This window comes from Chlorocebus sabaeus, chromosome 21, assembly GCF_047675955.1.
Source record: "Chlorocebus sabaeus isolate Y175 chromosome 21, mChlSab1.0.hap1, whole genome shotgun sequence".
Taxonomy (NCBI): Eukaryota; Metazoa; Chordata; class Mammalia; order Primates; family Cercopithecidae; genus Chlorocebus; species Chlorocebus sabaeus.
The window spans coordinates 95882362-95907073 of record NC_132924.1 but is presented as its reverse complement, the minus strand read 5'-3'; the positions used below and the strand labels follow the sequence as shown (position 1 = coordinate 95907073).

General features: G+C 39.4%; 1 protein-coding gene and 1 pseudogene across 8 annotated transcripts in view; one reads left to right on the top strand and one right to left on the bottom strand.

Moving 5' to 3' along the window:
* The window catches only part of CADPS2 (calcium dependent secretion activator 2), a 560307-nt gene that overhangs the window by 15337 nt on the left and 520258 nt on the right, over window positions 1-24712 (top strand). The gene's annotated exons all lie outside the window — the stretch shown is intronic.
* On the bottom strand, window positions 19364-20363 carry LOC140709539 (transcription factor p65 pseudogene; annotated as a pseudogene).

Below are 24712 nucleotides of genomic sequence, written 5' to 3'. Positions count from 1 at the left end.
TTTGATCAGAAAGTTTAACCCATTTATTTTCAAAGTAATTATTGATAGGTAAGGATTTACTATTGAATTTTGTTAATTATTTTCTGGTTATGTAGATCCTTTGTTCCTCTCTTCTTCTCTTGCTGTGTTCTTTTGTGGTTTGAGGATTTCTCTATGGTATGCTTTGAATGCTTTCGTTTTTTGTATCTACTAAGGGTTTTTGCCTTGTGGTTACCGTGAGGCTACCATAAAACATTTTATACTAATAACAGGCTCTTTAAAGCTGATAATAACTTTGATCACTTGCACAAACTCTATACTTTTACTTTTTTCCCCCTTCACAATTTATTATTCATGACACATTTTGTATCTTTTATTGTTTGTGTCACTTAGCAAATTATTAAAGCTCTAGCTTTTAATAGTTTGGTTTTTAATCTTCATACTGGAGATATATTTGGTTTTCACAACTCCATTATAGTATAAGAGTGTTCTGTGTTTTATTACATACCTACTTTTACCAGTGAGTTTGATATTTTTGTGTTGCCCCTTAGTGGTCTTCTCCTTTAGCATGAATGACACATTTTAGCTTTTTTTTTTTTTTTGTAAAGAGGTCTAGTGGTGATAAATTCCTTTAGCTTTTGTGTGTCTGAGTAAGTTTTATCTCCCCTACATTTTTGAAGGACAGATTTGCTGGGTATAATACTATTGGCAGTTTTATTTTTTATTTATTTTTTATTTTTTTCCTTTTAGCTCTTTGAATATATTATCCCATCTACTTCTGGTCTTCAGGGTTTCTCTTGGAAAAATCTGCTAGTAGTCTTATAGAAGTTCCTTTGTATGTAACAAGTCACTTTCTCATGCAGATTTTTCAATATTTTCTCTTTTCACTTTAGAAACAATATTTTTTATTTATTTATAACAATTTGATTATAATGTGTCTTATTGTGGCTCTCTGGATTCGTCATATTAGGTATCCATTGAGGTTCTTGGATCTGGATTTCTAATTTCTTCCCTAGACTTGGGAAGTTTTCTGTCATTATTTCTTTAAATATGGTTTGTATCCCTTTCTGTTTTCTCCCTCTGGTACTCTGATAATGCATACTTTATTCACTTGATGGTGTTCCATAATTCCCTTAGGTTATCTTCAGTCTTTTTCATTCTTTTTTCATTTAGCTCCTCAGATTCGATGATTTCCAATGATTTTTGTCTTTAAATTTGCTAAGCTTCTCTTCCTCTTGACCTAGGCTGCTATTCAACCTGTCTATTGAATTTTTGAGTTCACTTATTAGTCTTTAGCACAATGATTTCTGTTTAGTACTTTTTAATATGTTCTGTCTCTTCATTGAAATTACCAATTTGTTATATTGTTCTCGTTACTTTGGTGAGCATCTTTATGACTGTCCTTTTGAATTCCTTGTCTGGTCAGACACATATCTCCATTTCATTAGCATAAGCTTCAGGAGATGTGTCTTGTTCTTTTATTTGGAACATCTTTCTGTTAGTTATTTTCCTTGACTCTCTGTGTTCGTTTCTGTGCATTAGATAAGAGAACCACCCCTTCCTGTCTTGTTAGAGTGGTCTTGCATAAAAGATCTTTCTTTCCAATCAGGGATTCTGTGTTCTAAGCTCTTTGTGTTTGTCCAACCTGCTGTCTTCGTTCTTAGTGGCTCCCAGGAAATTAGAGTGTCAAGTCATGATATTGCCTTGAGAGAGGTGAGAGAAGACAGCCTCTTGAGATGTAGCTGGAGACGTTAGACTGTTAAATGTATATTCCTGTTCCTCCTTTGAGAAGTGCAGAGCTGGAGTGTATCACCCATTCATTCTGCCCTACACTAAGGAGAGAGTCTGAGGAGGAATCCTGTATTCTTGGTCAGACTGCTCACTTTTAACCTGGGGAGATAGTTGCTGAAGGTTTGCAAGTTTAAAAGTCACTTTTGTTCTCTCTGGTCTGGGAAACCAGCAGTGTAGAGCTCCATCAACTTCCAGAGCTAGGTGATTTAGGAGCCAGTCACTCAGGTGAAGGCTGTAAAAGTTGGAACACTTGATGCATGCAGAAACTACTCCCAGGGAGAGTCTGCAGACGCAGATTTATTGCTGAAGCAAGTTAGAGAAGAGAGATCAAGGAGTGCCCACTCTGGCATTAAGGCAAGCAGAAGTCTCACACCCCTCTAGTAGGAAGAGATTTCTAGTTGGGAGTTATCACTGAAATGAACCAGGGAGAAAGGCACAGAGAGTGCTCACTTTCCCCTTCAGGCATGAAGAGGTCCATTCCCCAGCTTCCTTCCAATGAGAGATTGCAGGACTGTATATCAGAAGCAAGCCAGGAAAGAAGGCTTAGGGAGTGCTTTCTCTTTCATTGTTGCTGGCAGAGGCCTCCTATCTCTTTCCACAGAGAGATTTTCCATGGGTCTGGAATTGTCTCTGGGGCAAAGGGAGTGCCATGCTTCCTATTTAGGCTCAAATAAGCTTATTCTTTATTTGCTATGCGATTTATAGAAGTTGGGCTGATCTTGGGGGCTACAACTGCTGGAAATGACCATGCAGTCAGAACTCCCTTTGTTCTTTGTGCTTGAGGGAAATCCAATGCCCTCTCCCTGTCATTCCTCAGGCATGGTGAAGCCCTTCAGCAGGAGTCTAAAAGTTGGGCAGTATATATGTTGTACAAGACCATTACCCTTCAGGAATAAGCTGGGAGTTGATATTTCCTTCCTATGTGCTCAGGGTGGAGTTAGTGTGCACGTATATCTCAGCTTTTTCTACCCATTTTGACATGGGTATTTCCTCAGTTGTCTCGTACACAGGAGTCTTTCAAAAGGATTCTGACTTTCTCTTGGAGAGAATTGATTTCTCAGTGTGTGAGAGGAGGGACAGTCAGGAGCCCCCTGTTTTATCATGTTGCCCAAGAAAGCTCTTTTGAAGCTTCAAGAAAGCTCTTTTGAAGCTTATATTCTAGTAGAGAAGATGGATAAGCAACAGATAAAAATATGTATATTCCTCCCAAGGGAGAGTAACTGTGGGAGGGGGTTTGGTGTTAGTGGTTATTTTAGATAGGGTGGTCAGGGCAAGTCTCTTGTAGAAGCAGGTAGCTGTTGATCAGGACTAATTAAGTGAAGGACTGAGCCACTTGGAAATAGAGGAGGAAAGAGTATCCAATATAGCACTAAAGCAAGAATAATAAGCTTTTCCTATAAAAAGCAGCAAAGTGGTGCAGGGTGGCTAGCATGATGTGAGAAGAGGAAAGTGGGAAGAATTGCATCTGGAGAGGTATGCAGAGGCTAGCTTATATGAATTTTTTAGGCTGTGGTAAGATGTTTGAAATTTAGGTGTGCTGGGAAGCTGTTGGAAGGTTTTGAACAATTTCAGGAAATGATCTGATTAAGATTCTAAACATGTCTCTTTGATCTGAGAATAGACAGTGCCACTACATGGCACAGCTTCAGGAGTATTTTTATTTGTTTTGTTTTTTCTTGAGACAGTCTTGCTCTGTTGCCCAGGCTGTAGTGCAGTGGCTGTAGTGCAGTGGCACAATCTCATCTCACTGCAACCTCTACCTCCCGGGTTCAAGCGATTCTCCTGCCTCAGCCTCTCGAGTAGCTGGGACTACAGGTGTGTGCCACCACATCTGGCTAAGTTTTATATTTAAAATAGAGATAGGGTTTTACCATGTTGGCCAGGCTGGTCTGGAACTCCTGACCTCAGGTCATCCACCCACCTTGACCTCCCAAATTGCTGGGATTACAAGGTCTGAGCCACTGTACCCAGCCACCAGAGACATTATTGATATGGAATTTAAGGTACCTTCTTGGAGTTGTACAGTCTTGAGAATAGACTATAGGGGCAAGAGTAGAAGAAGAAAGACCAATTTGGAGACTGCAGCAATGGTTAAAGTTTGAATAGGTGGTAGCCTGAGAGGTAATACAGAATATAGCCAGAAAGTATTTACTCAATATTATTTAAGTTTATAAATGCAGTAGGGTAAAACTGCTATTTTGAGATTGTAACATGGTTAAAAATGTTTAAGCTATTTTATTAAAATAATATGTTTATGTGGTTAAATAAGCCTTGCACAACTTAAAATAGAAAGCAACAGTCCCCTGCCCCACTTTTTCCCATTCCCAGTCACATTCCCAGAAGAAACTCTTTTAACTATTAATGTTTTTAATTCTTCTGGAAAATACTTCCAACATCAAAATAAGATGCCCCCACTACTTTTCTTTATTCATTCTTCTTAGACTTTAGTCATTACAGTACTTCCTGCAGAGGGTGCTGGGTGGGGAAGAGTTAGCTCACTCACACAAACATCCGGCTTCCCTTTCTTCCACTTGGAGTATGGTTACCTACTGCTAGTGGACCTCCAAGATGTTCTCACATTCTTATAAGCAACAGAATTTTTAGTTGGGTAAATGCTGTGTGGCTGAAGTCTATATTTCTCATTTTCCCTTTCCCCCTTTCGTTAACAATGGGACTGACCATGATTGTCTATAGAGAATGTGGATCAATAACACAACTCTGGGAAACACCAGCTTTGTTATTTCTACCATGCGAAATAGGACCAGGTCCCGTAAGATCATCAGTCTTAATGAAGAATTGCAGAGGCAATGTTTGTTTTTACAGAAGTCAGATACAAGCCAGAGACTGCTGATGCTTCTCTGAGGAGAGTAGAAAGTGAGTCTTGCTGCAATAGGGGCAAGAATTGGCTTACAAATGTTGCCTCAAAAATCTGCCAGTAGCTGGCTGGGGAACAGTCAGGGTCTCACATATGTCACAGCATCTCTTCCATTGCAGCTATAGCCAAGACTTAAGTTCAGTCTAGTGGGGTGTTTTAGTCTGTTTAGTGTTGCTGGAAAGAAATACCTGAGGCTGGGTAATTTATAAAGGTAAGAGAATCTTCAGACTATACAAGAAGCATGGCTCTGTCAACTGGTGAGAGCCTCAGGCTAATTCAACTTACGTGGAAGGCAAAGTGTTGCCAGTGTGTGCAGAGATTACATGGTGAGAGAAGAAACGAGAGAGTGTGAGAGAGGAGATGCCAGACTCATTTTAACAACCAGCCCTCACGGAAACTAACAGAGTGAGAACTCACTCACCACCCACCACAGGGAGGGCATTAATCTATTCATAGGTGTTCACCCCTATCACCCAAACAACTCCCATTAGGCCCCTACCTCCAACATTGGGATCAAATTTCAATACAAGGGTCGGTGGGAACAAACATACAAACAGAAGTGATGACTACAAACCTATGGGCCATTTTCTGAGAGGGAAGTAATGGTTCCTGTCTGATGTCTTCCCCTTTCTCACTGCCTGGAATGGCAATGTCTGTGTGGTAGGAGTTAGAGCAGCTATTTGGACAAATTTTTGTTGCTACTTATTGAGAATAACAGAGCTACAAGTCGGAAGGAGTCTAGGGACCATATCTTAACTACAGTTTGCTTTGTAATTTAAATAGTGTATGTATCTCTTTGTAATTTAATTAATATACTTATCCCTTTATGTTTTGTTCCTTTAGGTATGGACATTATGGCCCTGCATTTCTTGCTGACAATATTAATTGCCTACTTGATAGTCATTTTCCTTATTTTTTTCTTGCTGTAATATTTCCAGCCCTAGGTAAGATACTTGCTTTGCTAGCTTTCCTGAGAGCTATAAGTGGCCATGTGACATAAGTTTTTTTGTTTGTTAGTTTTTTGGTCTTTTTTTTGAGACGGAGTCTCACTTTGTTGCCCAGGCTCGAGTGCAGTGGCAATTTCATGACTCACTGAAGCCTTGACCTCCTGGGCTCAAACAATCCTCCTGACTCAGCCTCCAAAGTAGCTGGAACCATGGGCACATGCCACTACCCCTGGCTAATTTTATTTTTTTGTAGTTTTGGTGTGTGACAGATAACATATTTTTAGCCTTGCTATGTCTGGAGCTGTAGCAATCGTTTTATGACTCTGAGGGAATTTCAGAGGTACTGGCTTAGACTTAAGAGAGTCTGAAACCATTGCCAACGGCATCTGCATTCCAAACTTATTTTTTCTGGAGGTTGATTGTTTTATGTTCTGTAATCCTCCTATAGTTGATTATTTTATGTTCTGTAATCCTCATGACGATCTCTACCTACACTTTATTTATTTATTATTATTATTTTTTTGAGATGGAATTTTGCCCTGTCGCCCAGGTTGGAGTGCAGTGGCACGATTTCGGCTCACTGCAACCTCTGCCTCCTGGGTTCAAGCGATTCTCTTGCCTCAGCCTCCTGAGTAGCTGGGATTACAGGCATCCTCCACTATGTCCAGCTAATTTTTGTATTTTTAGTAGACATGGGGTTTTGCCATGTTGGCCAGACTGGTCTCGAACGTCTGACCTCAGGTGAACCACCTGCCTCAGCTTCTCAAAGTGCTGGGATTACAGGCATGAGTCACTGCGCCCGGCTTATCTGCACTTTTAAGTTGTTGATTCTACAAATTGAAAACCTCCTAATGGAGTTTACATGATCAAGATCAACTACATTTGTCTGCGCAGCCACATATATGTTGATTGCCATTTCATTCATTTGAACTTTTTTTGTCGTTTTAACTTTTTTTTTTCTTCCCTACCCATCTTGTCTTCCTTTGTTGCCTCCTGAAGTTGTTCCAGATTGTAAACCCTGGTTCTCACAGGGAATAATTAATATTCCCATTAACATTCAGTGGGAATATTAATACTCCCTAGCAGACATTTAAAACATTTTTGGGGGTGTTTTTGAATTTTCTCAGTGATTGGGCATTGCTACGGTATTTAGTGGGTAGGGTCCAGGGATTCTAGAAATTCTGATGCATGATGAAGAATTGTTCTTCCTACATCACATCTCAGTGTCCTCTTAGACATTATGTAGGCAAAAACTTGTTCATATTTAATTGAGCCTAGAAATAATTATTTACTTATAAAACACAAAGTGTATTTTATATACTTTTAATATATAGCAAGTTTTGCAGATATGTAGAAGACACCCAGGTAAATTGAGGGAAGATTGAACTTTTCTTGTTAGCAACTTTTCTGAGAATTGCTCACCATTTCAAAAAGCAATGTCACCAGCAGCAGTAATGTGATATTTGTTTTATCAATACAGGATGCTTATATCAGCCTTCATTTTCAGTTGTCACATTCTTGATTTTATGGCTATATACAAAAACTATTAAGCCCTTATTTCAAAATGTCAAAAAAAGAGAATAGTGTTGACAGCATTCAGTTAAATATTGCTTAACTTCCCCTAAACCCAGACTTCTTTATTATATAAGTGGGTGTACACATCTACTTTATCTTCTTGACCAGTTATATCTAAGTGTTTACATACTGAAATACATGTTATTTCAGTTATTGTTTATTTCTATTCTAGTTAGGAAAATGTATTTATTTATTTATTTGAAAATGTGCAGATAATTTAGCTATACATTTCATTTCTGGTTAGCAAAAAGAGTTATCTTTAAAAAAAAAATCAAAGAGGAGCTTATTGATTATTATTGAGTTAGGGTTCAGCAAAAAATACTTGTCCTGCTGTAAAGGACAATTTACAAATTACAGAGGGTTGGGCAGGATTTAGGGATGAGTGAGTCATTCAGGGATTGACTGTGGAGGGAGGCCCTTACTCCTCCTAGGCCTCAGTGGGCAGAAGGGAGCTGTGGCCAGAACTGGGTGGGAACTATAGCCACGAGAGAGAGGCTTTCTGATGGAAGCTATGGTTTTTAGTGAGGCCTCTGGTCACTGTCTCACCTTCTGTGGCAGGGAGGGAGCCAAGGGATAAATCTCCTGTATTCTTTCTCTTCTTTCCTTGGATTATGTGATGACATTTCGCCAAAAGGGAAACCAAAAGAGAATCTAAAAAGCAAAAATGTCTGCTGTTAGGGTTCCTTAGCTTCCCAAGGCACAGAGCAGAGAATACAGGGTGAATCTGAAGACAAAGGGAGAGTGTCCAGACTGGGATGTTGTGTCTGATTCAGTTTGAGAATCAGTATTCCAAAGTACAGCAGTAATCTCTCCATTTTTGCCTCTCTCTGCAGATACGTCCTTCCTATAGCCTTCCTATAGCTTGCTTTAGTCTGAACTAGTATTTGGAGAACAGGCTGAGAGTTGTCATTATTTCTTCATAATTCTTTTAAATTGGAGCCTCTGTTTTCTGATCTGCCACCTTTGTAGGAAATAGTGTGTGAGAAATTTTCTGATTCTATGCAGACCTAAAATTTTCCTCATTTTAATGGGGAAATTGGCTGGGCATAGAATTCCAGGTTGAAATCATTCTCCCTCAGAACTTTGAAGGTATTACTCCACTATCTTCTAACTTCTAGTGTTGCTAATGAAAAGCATGCAGTCTGGTTTTGTTTATTTTTAAATTTGTTTTATTTTGTTTTGAATGGACACATAATGGTACATATTTATGGGATACATTATGATGCTTCAATATATACGCACAGTGTGTAATGATCGAATCTGAGCAATTAGCATATCCATCACCTGAAACTTGTTGTTTCTTTGTGGTGAGAAAATTAAAAATCCTCTCTTCTAACTGTTTTGAAATATACAATACATTATTGTTGACTATGGCAAAAGTAGACAAAGAAGATTACATCAAACTAAAAAGCTTCTGCACAGCAAAGGAAATAACAGAGTGAAGAGAAAACTTACAGCATGAGAGAAATTATTCAGAAACTATGTGTCTGATGACAAGGGTTTAATATCCAGAATGTGCAAGGAACTACAACAATTCAATAACAAACCAAATAATCCAATTTACAAATGGGCAAGCAATCTGAATAGACATTTCTCAAAAGAAGATATACAAATGGTCAACAGATATATGAAAAAATGCTCAATATCACTAATTATCGGGGAACTGCAAATCAAAACCACAGTGAACTATCATCTCACCCAAGTTAGAATGGCTATAATCAAATAGACAAAAGACAACAAATGCTGGGAAAGATGTGGAGAAAGGTGAACTCTTAAACACTGCTGGTGGGAATATAAATTGGCACAGCCATTATGGAAAACAGAATGGGAGTCCCGCAAAAAAAATTAAAAATAGGACTACCATGTGATCCAGTAATCCACTACTGGGTATCTATTCAAAGGAAATGAAATTCATATGTTGAAGACATGTATGTATTCCCATGTTTACTGCAATACTGTACACAATAAGATATGGAAATCTACTTAAATGTCTATCATTGGAAAATAATAAAGAATGATAAAGAAATGATAAAGAAAATGTATATATACTCATACCATTTTTATTTAACTGTAAAAGACTACATTTTATTATAAAAAATAACAAAATTCTGTCATTTGTGACAACATGGATGAACGTAGAGGGTGTTATGTTAAGTGAAATAAACCAAGCATAGGACGACAAATACTGCATGATCTCATTCATGTGGAACCTAAAAAAGTTGATCTCATAGAAGTAGAGAGTATAATAGTGGTTATTAAGGGCTGGGAAAAGTAGTAGGTACAGGGGTTTAGAGATAGGTTGGTCAGCAAGTATAAAATTACAGTTTTATAAGAGAAATAAATCCTGATGTTCTATTGCATAGTAGAGTGGCTACAGTCATTCATTTTAAAATAACCTGTTTTTTCTTTTTTAAATGTTTTAATATTCTTTATCCTTGGGGGTTCTAAAATGTTGCAATTACCTTTAGCTTAAAAAAATTTTATTATGGCTGGGCACAGTGGCTCACATCGGTAATCACAGCACTTTGGGAAGATGACAGGAGAATTGCTTGAGGCCAGGAGTTTGAGACGAGCCTGACCAACAAAGTGAGACCCTGCCTCTACAGAAAGATCAAAAGTAAAAAGTTTAGCCAGGCATGGTGGAACATGCCTGTAGTCCCAGCCAATTAGAAAACCGAGGTAGATGATCACTTGAACCAGAAGTTGGAATCAGCAGTGAGCTATGATTACACTTCTACACTCCAGCCTGGGTAACAGACTGAGTGAGACCCTGTCTTAAAAAAAAAAAAAAAAAAAAATGTCATGCCAGGTACTTATTGGTTGCAATCTAGAGATAGGAGCACATCCTTCCAACCTTTGGCTAGTCCATTATTTTTTGTGAACTTGGGATGGGAGGAAGTTGGGAGGTAAAGAGTGGGGTTTGCTTTTCTTTGGGGTGAGGCAGCGCCTTGAAGTCATCCTACAGTTTTTATTAGTGTACCTATAAATCCCAGAATGTTGTATTTGGATGAATTTTCTGATCATCCTCTTAAGATTGTTGTCATTGACAAGGGGTGTTTTTATCTGCATTTCAACTTTACTGGAGATATACAGAGGTATAAAGTTTGCTCTGGAGAATCATCATACAGTTGGCCCTCCACATCCATGGGATCCAAGGATTCAACCAACTGCAGATCGAAGGTATTTGGGAAAAAATTACAAATAAAATTACAAATAAAAGACAAGATAGTATAATAATGGTTTACATAACATTTATATTGTATTAGGTATTATAAGTAACCTGGAGAAGATTAAAAGTATACAGGAGAATATTGTATGTAAATACTATGCCATTTAATATAAGGGCCTGAAGCATCCATGGATTTTGGTATTCAAGGGGGTCCTGAAACCTATCCCTTATGGATAACAAAGGATGGCTATAATAGTATAGTCATATTCTATATTTTTCTTATATTTTCATTTTGTTTTTGAGTGACTTAATAGTTTTATCTTCGACTCCCCTATGTATTACTGGAACCATTAACTATAATAAGACCTATAGGTTCAAAATGACCTTGATACGATGAAATAAACAATTGACTGGAGAAAGCAATTTCAAAAGAAACTTGTAACTCATTCTGTGGCATATTTTTGCCTAGAGGCATAACCAGGTATTACATACATTAGGACAGGAATAAAAAATTAAAAGGATGTCATCTAATTAATTATCGAATTATTTTCAACAGATGCCTCCCATATTCAGTCAATCATCTATAAGACTTTAAACTTTTAAGAAAGTCTTTTGGGATATTTTTCTTTAGCATAATATAAACTTTCAATTAATTAAGACCCAGTGAAATTGAAAATAGTAAGCAGTTTTAGGAGCAAAACAAGAAACTAAGAAGGGGAATTGGGAATGTATTCTGAAAAGTAACTTCTGAGGTATGTGTTGAGGTTGAGAGAGACCTGAATTCTAGTAGAAACTTTCTGACAGAAGTTGCCTAATTCTTTTTATATGCCTGGCCCTGAGGCTCTGTTCCCTGACCATATCAATATGTAATGGTTTCAGTAGGTAGCACCATCTGTTCCCAAGGGCTAAATGCATATCAACATTTTACTAGCAACTTATTTTTTTTCTCAGTAAAGATAGCTGTATGTAGCATACTTGCTTAAACACCACACTTTTTACTTGTTCTCACCAGGGACCTCAGTATGCCCCCAGTGTTTTCATTTATTTTAGAATTACATATTGGTGTCCAGCAGCCACACAGCAGAACAGTCTCTATAATATCATGAAAATATATAGTTTAAAATGTCAACTATATATAATGTGTTTCAAATATTAATGCTTTTATCAGGTTCTGAGATGTTCTTTAGAGAATGAAGGTTAAAAGCAAGCTATAAAACACATAGGGCTTTTAAAAGAAATGAATATGATTAACTGACATTTGAATTCTTAGAAGTTGGAGCTTATCTTTTTCTATTTCTGTATTTGCTCAGAGAATGTAAACAATCTGAGTAAGGTCATACAGTTTATAAGTGATGGTGTTTGATTTTGAACTGAGGCTTTTGTGCCTCTAAATCCTTAGATCTTTACCTCAGGTGTTTCTCAGTGTCTTTCTTTTTTATTGCAAAATAAGAACTTTGTTTCTTTTATAAAAGCTCTATTTAAAACCATTTTGTTAGATTATACTGAATTTGAGAGTTTGTAGGTATATTGCAGGACAAATCTTGGGCCACTGAAGCATTGAGAGGTGAAGCCAGCTGGACTTCTGGGTAAGGTGGGGACTTGGAGAACTTTTCTGTCTTACAAGAGGATTGTAAAATGCACCAATCAGCACTCTGTAAAATGGACCAATCAGAAATATGTGGGCAGGGACAAATAAGGTACGGAAAGCTGGCCATCCCAGCCAGCAGCGGCAACCCACTCGGGTCCACCTCCATGCTGTGGTAGCTTTGTTCTTTCGCTCTTCACAATAAATCTTGCTACTGCTCACTCTTTGGGTCTGCACCACCTTTAAGAGCTGTAACACTCACCGCGAAGGTCTAAGGTCGTTGGCTTCATTCTTGAAGTCAGTGAGACCAGGAACCCACTGAAAGGAAGAACTCCAGATACATCTGAAGGAACAAACTCCGAACACACCGTCTTTAAGAACTGTAACACTGGCTGAGAAGGTCTGTGGTTTCATTCTTGAAGTCAGTGAGACCACGAACCCACCAAAAGGAAGAAATTCTGGCCTCATTAATACACACAGCTAACGGCTGACATGCAGCGACTTGAGTATTTTTGTCATCTTCCACAGCGGCTTTATAAAGGGAGTTATTTAGGATTGTTTGGGAAACTTGTTTGAATAGGAAATTGTAAACTGTCAGGACCTCGTAATTAGAATTCTGAATTAACATAAGCTATAATAGACTCTGTCTAAACGGCGATGTGGTTATTGATCGTGATTGCAAGTCCCTGCCCTTAGGGGCTGCATACTCAGGGCTTCCCACTCCTTTCCCCAAAGTAACATTGAATCTGGTATGGCAAGTTACCATCATTTAATAAATAACTCAACCTGAATTTCTCTTTTACTTTTTCAGTTTTTACTATTTTTTTGTTTCTTTATTACTCATACATCTCCAGACCTGTCATATATTTTTCTGAATGCAGAAATAATATGTGCCTAAAGTATTTGGGAAGTACAGAAACATAAAAAAAGAAATAAAGGGGGAGAAATGTGTGATATGACCAACCATCATAGTGAGTGCTAAGTGGTTCATCCTTATTATTATTGTTTCCATGTGTATTTTCTGCAGTTAATGATGCCATAAAAACAATTTTGTATCTTGCTTTTCCCTTAGCATTGTATCCTGAATATTTTCCTGTTCAAAAACTCTAATGTTTCAATGGTTATATATTCTTTCCTCATACATACATATCTTAATTTGTGCCATGATGAATATCTGCAAAAACCTTGAGAGAAGGGCTGGATTTCACAATATTTCTAGACTGGAAATATTATATTAGGAGTGTATGCTTTTTGAGACTTGTAACATATATTAAATACTTGTTCTCTGGAACAAGTGAGCTGATATATGTAATACTAAGAATAGCTTGTAAGAATATTCACCTCAGTGCGGCATTACTAATCTTGAAATCATATTAAAGATGTCTTTGTAAAGTTGGCTTGTTTCATTTTTTGACCAAAACAGTGCTTACTATGCTTTATAGAGTTCGTTAGATGTCTTTGTATATTTCCTGAACATAAAGGATATCTTGTTTTACTTTGTATCTACGTGTTTTTTTAATGTCAGTTAAAATATACACTAGACATATTTTTTTAGCCATTGCTGGGCCCCAGGATTGTGAGGCTCTTGTGAAGCAAGCTGGGAGCCAAGACTTCAAGGTTTGAGGTGTGCGAAAACCTGTAAGTAGAGATTTGTGCGTTCTGGGAAGATTAGTGGCAGAAAGAGGAGTTTGGTGGCATTTTAGTAGTGTAGGGAACTAGAGCATGAATGAGGTGGTGAAAGTAAAGATGAACAAGAAGAGAAGAAAGAGAAGGGTTGGAAGAGACATTTCAGAAATAGAGTGAGAAGCAAGCAAGACTGAATGAGTAGGATTTAGAGATTATTCCTTGGATTTTGTTGATGCCACTGGTGAGATGGGGATACCATTACCAAGACATGAAACACATGAGAATAAAAAGGTTTGGGGATATTCCAATGAGGCTTATGTTGACTCTGCTCAGAAAGCATGTCTAATAGTAACTTAAACCACTGGGCTTACTTCACAAGAACACAGTGAGTGGGATGTTGGCTCAGTGACACCATCATAAAGCAGCTTCTGCCTGTTTTCCTGCTCTTCCATCCCTAGCATGAGGCTTTTGCTTTCATGATTGCAACTGCCTGCAAAGGTATCTATGTTCCAGGCAGAAGGAAAAGGGGAAGGGGCCATGGGCTCTGTCATGGAGACACTTTCTTATGGACAAGGAGCACCCCTCCCCACCTCAATTTCTTTTTACATCTTACAGGCAAACTGTAGCAGTAGGAAGACTGGGATAATAATATTTGCATGACCAGTCTCTGTCCTGGAGGAAAAGAGAGAAGGGATTTAGAATGAGAGTTAAGTCACCAAAAATATGCAAACAAGGAGGCAGATAATAAATTTAATTTTGACCATGTTTAGTGGAAGAGACTTATGCAATGGAAAATAGTGCCTAGAATTTAAAAGAAGTTGTCAGGGCTCGAGATAGATGTAGAAGCAGTCTGCATTCGTTTTATATTCAGTCGTATGTCTAAAGGACTTAAAAATTCCTGTTTCTAGGCTTTTCCTGCTGTTTCCATGGCTTCTCTTGTTTTCCAAATTTCATTCATTATGTCTTATTTCACATTCTTCTTTCAAGACCATACTTTGCTCCTACCAGCCACAGGGTCAGACTCCCCATGACATCCTACCATCCTGGTCAAATTTGCTACTGTTATTTTTTAAATTATCCTCAGAATTTTCTTGGGTGTGCTTATAGTGTGAATGGAAGGATACTTTATTTGTTTTGGAAGTTGAATTCCAGAGTGTATTATTAGAGGTATGACAATAACCACATTTTTCAACCTTTCTCTGTATGTACATTTTTGTATCAGGGAATGGATTGCTATTAGGATAAATAAATTAATGTGTGTATAGTACTTCTCACTTTCAGTGGCTGCTCCCTTCCTTTCTTAGTGTCCACAGTTTGATATAGGAAGAACTGGCTTCCAGGCAGAATACTGCTAATGAATACTACTACTGATACTAAAGAAATTATCCCTCCAGGAAAATAGCAACCCCTTTTTCCAGGGTCTTGCTTTTTCTCCCATCAGTGTTCTTCTCCCACCCTGACTACAGCAGATGGGGATCAAAGTCACACTTTAAAAAGCTTTCAGACTCTGCCACAAACTACTTCCTCTCCAGGGAGAAAGGCTTTTAAGTAATTTGAAGCCTTTTATGGGTTATATTTGTATGGATTATATTTTCATATCTAACAAATCAGTAAACATTATCTAATTTTTTAGGTCTTACACAAATATAGTGATGTCACTTTATACTATGATTTTGAAGGATGTGATCCCTTTTTGAATTAAACTAAGTAGCATCTAACAGTTATAGTGCTGAAACAGTGTTTTCATGTCAGTGAGAGTACCTGTTCCTCAGGTCGATTCAGCATTCCTTTATACCAAACGCTTTTGGAAGACTATCACCTTATGTGTTTTTGTATGGAAGCTTTTGCTGTCTGCTCATACTTGAAGCTAAATTGTCTATGATTGTTAATGCATATTACTTATCTGCAACAATAATAAGCATTAGTCCCGAGGTTGCTCATGGGAGCCTCTCTTGTCCTTGCATGTGTGCAGCACACCTTGTTCTGGCACAGCTAAGCAACGTGATACCTGGTGTGATGTTTGGTGATATTGTGTTGTAAATGAGAATGGTGTCTTTGATATTAATTAAATATTTGATATTTGATTGACACCTCAATGGCTCAAGTTTCTCTCCACTGCCTTTTCTGTTCATCTGCTTCCTCTTCTTTGACTTTCTCATTATTGAATACTGTGAGCAGAGGGCAGGTGAACGCAAGACCTTCATTTCTTTTTTTTCCGAGACAGGATTTCACTGTCACCCAGGCTGGAGCGCAGTGGCATGATCATGGCTCACTGCAGCTTCAACCTCCAGGGCTCAAGTGATTCTTCATCTTGCTTTCCAAGTAGCTGGGAAGCTGGCACTACAGGCATGAGTCACCCACCACTCTTGGCTAATTTTTGTATTTTTTGTGGAGACCAGGTTTTGCCATGTTACCTAGGCTGGTCTCAAACTCCTGGCCTCAGGCGATCCACCTGCCTCAGCCTCCCAAAATGTTGAGAATGTAGGCATGAGCCACCATGCCTGTCTAAAACCTTCATTTCTGGCGGCTCCGAGGACATTGCTCCAGCAGATACTATGGCCTGGAGTCTGTTGGTGTTAACGGATGGCTGTAGGCTCTTTGAAGGAAGGACAGGGCTGGCATTTTCTACTAGTGACTCCCCACAGTAAAAGGAGCTTCTGGGACTTTGCCTTGGGTGCCAAGTAAGAGCCTGCTTGCAAAGCACTGAAGCTTTGGCATGTACTACATGCCCCTCTACCTTTTCTCCTGCTCCCTTCCCCACATCCTCTTTTCACTCCTGCTTCCCCTCTCTTCTTCCATCTCTCCCACCACTCCGCCAGCCTAATTCCCATGGGAAGAATTTGATGTGAGTATTATGGATCATACAGAACAATATATGCATATGTTCAAGATTTAAACAGTTATATACATGTACATTCATTTGTGACTCTTGATGTAAGGGTATATTCGTCAGGATCTAGTCAGAAAAACAAAACATCACCAAGTGGTTCAATAGGGGGATTTGGTATAGGGAACTAATTACAAAGGTATTGAAAAAGCTAAAAGAGCAAATGGGGATCTGTTATATAATTCAGAGGTTACCAACTGCAGGTAGCCATTACCACCCTTTGGGCTAAAGGAACAAAGAGAGAAGTTGTCATCAGAGCCAATAAGGGAGCTGACTGGCGAGAACTCAGCTATAGCACAGGATCTACTTGGTGAGAGCAGAACCCAGGATCTCGGCCACCCAGGAGTAATTGGAACCGTGGAGGGTGTACCCAACAGGGGGCTGGAATAATGAAGAATGTGGCCACTCTGCAAATGCCACATGGAGTAGAGGAGGTAGGGAGAGAAATACTCTGACCTTTCTCTTTCTTGTTTATCTGATCTCCTGCTAGTCTCTCATTAATCTATTGGCATCAGAAGCCAGCTGTCTAGGACTGTAGTTTGTACGGTTCAGTCATATGAAGTGGAAGGCAGGAGAATAGATGGGAGCCCAGATAGACAGAGGACTGGCACCGAGGACAAGGCCTTTTCCTTAACTATGGTTCCTATGATTATAATAATGCATTATTGTCCCAATGCAAGTCACTTCCCTAATACACTTTCTATCATTAACATTTTAGATTTTTTTATAGTGGATTTTTGGAGTGGAGATTGCAAAGCAATCTGCTTGTAGGATTCTGCAGTAGCCTCCTAAATTTGTTTTCCTGCTTCCATCCTTACCACCCCCAACCTTATCTGTTCTCTATATGTAGTCAGAGGGATTCCATTATAACAGAAGTCAGATTGCTTCTCTCTTCAGGACCTCCAGTGGGTTCCATATCACTCCCAGTAAAAGTGTAAGTGTTTATGGTGACCCACCAGACCATACATGATCTGTCCTCCCACCTCTCCCCCTTGCTCTCTCTGCTCCAGCTAAACTTGCCTCTTTGCTGTTTATGGAACTGCCAGGCATGTTCCGGCCTCTGCCTTCGTTCTTACTGTTCTCTGTACCTGAATGCTCCTTCCCCAGGCATCTCTCCTTCACCTCTATTGCCTTTGCTCAACCATTAGCTCAATGAGACTTTCCCTGACCTCCCTATTTAAAGTTGCTACCCTCCTCCAACCACACACACACTTCTAACCATCTGTAAGCTTTCTACTTTCCTTCCCTGTTTTGCACTAATTACCTCTTAATATACTATACAACACATTCATTATCCTCCCCTTCCACACACATAAATGTAAGCTGCATGAGGGCAGGGATTTTAAAAAATTCTCCTGTCAGTTTTGTACATAGAACAATGTCTAGCACATGTTGTAGTTGAATGAATGGCTGAATCCAGGCACCACTGAATGACTTCCTAGATCTCCTAGGTAGAGTCCTTCCTAGATTTTTAAGATTTCCTTCCCCTAATCTTTTTCAGTTAATTATATTTAATGTGACAGAAAAAATTTATCAACTTGCTTTTAGTGAGTCTTTCCAAAATGTTTAACTTAATTTTTAATAGAAAAAACAACTTTTTCACTGAAAGTTTTGAATCAGTAAAGACTTTTGGATTCAAATTGTAGTTCTACCACTTACTAGCTGTTTGACCATGGCTTATGACTCAGTTTCCTGGTTTGTATATAGGGGTGATAATAGTACCCATGTCTATGTGACTATGAGTATTACACTGATGCATGAAAGATACTTTAAATAGTCTATACATTAAGGGCTCTGATGTGGTTTGACTGTGTTCCCAACCAAATCTCATCTTGAGTTATAGCTCCCATAATTCCCATGTGTCGTGGGAGGGATCTGGTGGGAGGTAATTGAATCACGGGGTTGGGTCTTTCCCATTCTGTTTTCATGACAGTGAATAAGTCTCATGAGATCTGATGGTTTTATAAAGAGGAGTTTCCCTGCACACGCTGTCTTGCCTGTTGCCATATAAGTTGTCCCTTTGCTCTTTCTTCATCTTCTGCCATGATTGTGTGGCCTCCCCAGCCACATGGAACTGTGAGTTCATTAAACCTCTTCTTATTGATAAATTACCCAGTCTTGGGTATGTCTTCATTAGCAGCATGAGAACAGACTAATATAGGTTCATTAAGTCTTAGCTATTATTTCAATACTGGTTTACATGCTGCAACAAGAAAGAACGCACCCCTCAGGCTCCTGCTGTGGGAAGCATAATAGATAGCTGAACTGCTGCTCTTCTGAGTCCACCTTTGCTCTGAGGCCATGTTTTCTGTGGACTTCTCTGAGCCAGTGATTGGGCACAGAAGGGAGAGCTCGACTCATTCCTGTCCTCTATTGGGTTACTTTAAGCTCAAGGACTCCTCAGTGGTCCAGTTGAACATCCCTGGGGACTGCACTGTAGTCCAGTCCTCATATCTTCTCTCTTTCCTTCTGTAGGCATCACACCTTCACCTTGTTCTGAGAGTGCTCCTTGCCTTCTCCTGTTCCCTACTGCAAGATGTCTTTTGCATGTTTAATTTTGTGTTGGTGTCTGCTTCTTGGTAACCCAAATGAATGTACATGATATTGAAATATTAGTAATTATAACTTATTACAGTGATAAGTAACTGACATATGTGAGTTGGGAGACACAACTTTCTCATTATAGGCATACAACTTAGCTGATCTTAGTGGGAGCAGAGATATTTGGCCAGTGCTCACCAGCTGTCATATGCTGGGTAGGGTAAGAATATTGCTAGGGTGAACAGAGAACATCTACCAAACTGGGTTGCAAGACAAGAAGGCCAGTCCCTTAAATGCTGGTGTTAGCCACAGGGACAATGCCAGTGCCATAGAGGAGCTGGTAACTGGGGCATTATTTTGATCAAGGTGTAATGAATCCATGATGGAAGACACTTGATAATAAGGCTTTGTGGGCCCAAAGACCTTAGCTCCAGCCTACTCTTCTCTCTAGGAGAGTACTAGAAGCTAGAGGATGGGGATGGGGGACCCCAGAGTTCCCTACAGAGAAGGGAGCTGACGATCAGGATAGGGGAAGAAAGAGTTTGAGTTTCCCTAGCTCCCTCCTTTCCAGAGAATTTAATACTTCTACTTAAGCACGTCCAAAAAGAGGGAGAGATACAGATATTGCTAATAAAAGAATAAAATGTGTCCCCCCAACCTGCCCCAAGGAAGACTTCGCCAATTCTGGGGGCAGTTGGAGCACACCTCAGAAGAATCCATAAGTGGTTTGGGAGGAATTCAATCCACTGCAACCCAGTGCTCTGGGGAGGGAAGGCGTCACCCCCTTAGGAGGTGATCTGACACAGCAGGGCTGAGAAGTCCATGTCTGCATTGGAGGAGAAGTCTTCATCCCCTCAAAGGAGGCTGTTGGGGAGTCCTGGGGCCCCCAGTGGAGCAGGAGCTGGGTCAGGGGGCCTCTGGCCCCCTGTTACTAGGTGAGTTATAGTCTCAGGGTACTCTATCAGCATGGGCTCAGTTTGTGGGAAGCCACAGATACACCGTGGTTCAGCAGCTGCTGAAACTTGGAGTTGTTGATGGATGCCAGGTCTGTGAACACAGCTGGGTCTGTGCTGTTGCCAAGCAAGGCCTCCAGGTCTTCATCATCAAACTGCAGATGCAGTAGGGCCTTCTGTTCCTTCCCCGTCCTGGGCAGGCTTGGGGGCAGGTGGGCCCACAGCCTGAGGAGAGCCTGGGGCTAGTACTGGGCCAGGAGCTGGGGCCTGGGCTAGAGCTGCTGCCATGGCTGGGACAGGGGCTGGGGCCAAAGGCGAGGCCTGGCTTGAGATCTGCCCAGAAGGAAACACCATGGTGGGAAACTCATCATAGTTGATGGTGCTGAGGGATGATGTAAAGGGAGAGGGTTGGGGGCTGGCTTGGGAACAGGGTTTTTACTGGCCATTATTGGAGCTTCTACTGAGAAATAGTATTGGCTTTTTAAATTGAAAGCTCCTTGAACGCAAAGACCCAATCAAATGCCTCTTTTATAGCAGCCATAGCAGCTGGCTACAGTAGTAAACATATAAATGCTTAATAACAATTTGTTAAATCAACATTCCTTAATGCACTGACTCTATTTTCACTTTACTTGGAAAATGAAAGAGTAGGTGATAAAGATGTTGCCGACAGCTGGGGACTGCAGAGACTAAGAAGCTCCAGAGTTTATGAACTTTGTGACTTTACCAAGGAAACGTCCTTGGAAGTCTATGGCAGCGGCATTTCTGATGTCCTGAGTACAAATAACCAAGCTTTCAAAATTCTTCTGTGCTCTAAGTATATTTTAAAAGAGGCTTGGTAAAATGCAAATTAAAATTTTTTTTGGTAATTTTTGACTAAGCAAATTAAATATAAGTGAAAAAACAGTTTTCTCCAGATATTTTACAGATCGAGGAGAACTTCAGAATGTTCCAACGTTCTTTGTAAACAAAGCTTAAAATTGTTTGATAAACATCAGTCAGGTTTGTGTTTATGAAAAATAGTGGGCAACCAATATGCTTAAGCTAATATTTGATATAAATACAAATTTCTGAGTTGTCCATGTATAGTTTAGTAAGGAGACTGAGTTTAGGTTGAATTTTGCCCTTAGTCTAATGGAAACTTTAGATTCAGAAGATTGAAAGGTTTAGCAATTGTTCGTTAACCTGCCTGGGACTTTGGAAAGCAGGTTTCATGCCTTTGCATGAAAACTCTTATTAGAATATGAAAAGCTGTTCCAAAATACTTCAGGAGCATTTTTTTTTTCTTAGTAAAGTCAAGTCTTCAGAAAGATAGCTTTTCTGTGTAAATCCCCAGGTTCCTAGATGTAGTTCCTCTCCCTTTCCCATCTTCCTTATTTCATGTGAGTTGCTTGAAGCTGCAGGTTACTTAGGTGTCTGAAACTCTTGGAGAAAAAGTCAGATATGTCATGGCATTTTACACAGAGATGCAAGATATTAATACAGTCCATTAACGTGGAAATATTTTAACCTGAAGTAACCTCTGAATGAGGGAATGAAACAAAATGTAATGGAGAAAAAACACAGGCATTTGAGGCTGTGGCATATGTTTTAATCTCAGTTTTGCCTCTTTCTAGCATCTGATCTCTTTTAGCTTTATAAAAGTTCTTTATTTTTCGCCAACCAGAGACAGATACTGATAGCATCTGATCTTGAATATGTTAGAGCCTTTGGGGGTCCTGGCTCCTCCACTGTGAGAACACTCAGACTAGACCTGACCATGGTGGCCCGTAGATAAATGGGCTCCTCCCTAGGAGGCTGTGCAAGTGTTTGCCAATTTAAGGAGGGCCCTTTTTCCTCTTGAATCTTTCCTTTGCAATTGAGGAGAGATTCAGTTTCTCCTTTCCCCATTGTTCTAGCAGTGACCTCTGTGGGCTCTGTCGCAGAGGAAGGGTTTGTCTTCCTGCAACACTGCCTTACTGGGTACTTCTCTCTTAGTTATGCTGGTTGCTGGGCTTGAGATAAAGAGCATTGCTTTTATCAGAGACATTCCTAAAACTACAAGACCTTAGCTAAAGGCAAAACATTGAGTATTCTAGTAAGATTAAGATCTTAACTATAGGCAACATATTGAGTATGGTGATGAAACTTAGCCATAGGCAAAGAGTTCAGTGTTCTAATGAGATCGGGTTCAAACCTTCTGTCCTTGCAAATCACCATGCAGTTGCTCTAGAAGAGTAGTTTTCTTTTGTTCCCACCTAATATTGCTGTTTTCATATAGGCATGATGTTTTATTGACTTTGCTACATTGCTTTCAACCACGTTCTTTTAACAAGTACTTTAATACATACTATCACCGTTCTAACCACTACTACTCCTATTGTATATTTTGTTCCTTTCCAAATGTGAAACAGTTTGCATTAAGGAGATTAAAATCTAAGTAAGTATGAGTTCAGAGCAGTAACCAATAAGACTATGTGGGTTTGCGTTGAAACTTCACAATTTTCTAGAAATGTGAACTGAAGCAAATTTGCTTTGGAAAATCTGTTTTCCCATGGCCATAAGCTTAGTATCTTTCCCATAGAACTGTTGTTAATGATTACAAGAAAAAAAATCTAAGTAGATACAGCAAAAGCTCTGTATGTTTTGGTCATTTTTATGTAACAAACGAATGGTATGAGAATAATACAATAAAATGGCCAAAGATACAGAGATGAACACATAATTATTGAAGAAAGTAAAAGACTCATCAGAATTGAAAGGAGTTTATCACAGAAGATTTCTAATAGGAGGTGACTGTTGAGCTAGATTAGAAGAGATGAATACAGGTTGGGCACAGTGGCTTATGCCTGCAATCCTAGCACTCTGGGAGAGCGAGAAGGGAGGATCGCTTGAGCTCAGGAGCTCTAGACCAGTGTAGCCAACATGGCAAAACCCTGTCTGTACTAAAAATACAAAAATTAGCTGGGTATGGTGGCGTGAGCCTGTAGTCCCAGCTACTTGGGAGGCTGAGATAGGAGAATTGCTTGAACCCAGGAGGCGGAGGTTGCAGTGAGCTGAGATTGCATCACTGCACTCCAGCCTGGACAACAGAGCAAGACTCCATCTCAAAAAAGAAAAAAAAAGAAGGGATGAATATGAAGAGTAATGCAGAAGGGAGACAATTCAGGCAATTAGAGCAGTGGCTTTCAAACTCTAATGTGTGTAAAGTCACCAGTGGAGTCCTTTAAAATGCATGTTCTTGGACCTGCTGCCAGGCACACTGGGTCAGTAGGTTTGGTATGAGGCATAGGAATCTGCATTTTAATAAGCACTCCAGCTTTGGCTACTGGCCACACTAAGAAACTTTTGGTAGAGATTTGCTGCAGGATCATGCACAGCGTGGCATACTTCTTTAAGGGAGTGGTGCCAGGTTGAAGATCATCTCAGGAAGTGAAAGAGAGCTATTATTGTCCTTGCCACTTGATCAGCTTTAGTACTCTTGTGTTTTGTTTCCTGGGACCTCATTTTTGCGTGCTCAGCCTATTCACTCTTCCTTGCTCCTTATCAAGATGGATATAACTGGGCAGCCTCTTCCTTAAAATTATTGGCTCCTATATTTAAAGAGTTGCCACAACATAGTCTTCTGCTTTATAACTGATATTGCAATTCCTTTATCTGTATATTAATTTTCATGCTGAATCTCAATATGTATATAGTTCATTTAAATCATCTGAGGTTGCATTTCAAACATCTTATTCTTGGCTTTAGTTTCCCTGTGTAACACCACTTTTGTAGCTAACCAAACTCAACCTAAAGTTTACTTTTTGAAATGTACAAAGCACACTCATAAAAACTTGCAAAATTTGTAAAGTATTTACAATGATTTTCTTGTTAGCAGAGACTTATACCTTTTGCTTTAGTTTGCAATTTAGTGTACAATCTTTCTAGGTATTTTTCTTGCACTGGGTTTTTAAATCAGTTTTATATCTTTTTATTCCTTGGAGTAGAGATGAATAAACCTTGCTTACTAGATTTTGTAGTACCTTTATCGCTTAATATTTGAACATCCTTAGCACTTTAATTTTAATATGGCTAAATGGAATATGTAAGATGCAATGTTTGCCATTTAGTACCCTACATTACAATAAATGTTTTAGAATTTTAACTGTGGAATCTTACAGATAAACAGCCAGAACTCATCCTATTTTCTTACTTCTGAATTTTTAGAATACATAGATACTTCAATTTTCCTCTTTGATGTGATTTTAACCATTGTGTTGAATGAGGGACCACAGTGTTGATATGCAATCATAACTTTATTTTGTACTTCTCTCTCTATCCCTTTTAGTACTTTTTGATCAACCTTTCCCTTTGGATGGAATCTCAGATTGGTGCCGTAACTTTGCTTGGGTAATAACATGGACAATTTATCAAGTTCTCCTGTTGCTTGTAGCCCCCAAAAGACTCATTTCAATAATTCATGTCCTGTACTATGTCATAGTTAAAAGCCCAAACTCCATTTAAAATTGAAGACTCTCCCCTTTGCATGTGAGCCTGCTCTAGGCGGGAAGCCTGCAGTGGGATAGCTCATGTGGAGGGCTTTTCAACCCAAGCTTGCTGGCCTGGTGTCTGACTCCTGAGGGGATGTGGCGAGGAGATTGGAGAAAGGGCAGTGACACTCAAGAAAGACTGATGCCATGTGGCATCGGCATACTCTGGGGTTGGCAAGAGTTTAAAGTTAACTCTGTTGTGTGGATGTTTTCCAGTTTTCATTGCCATTGTTTTTGGAAGATTTCTTCATGGGAGCATCCAACTCTGGTTCT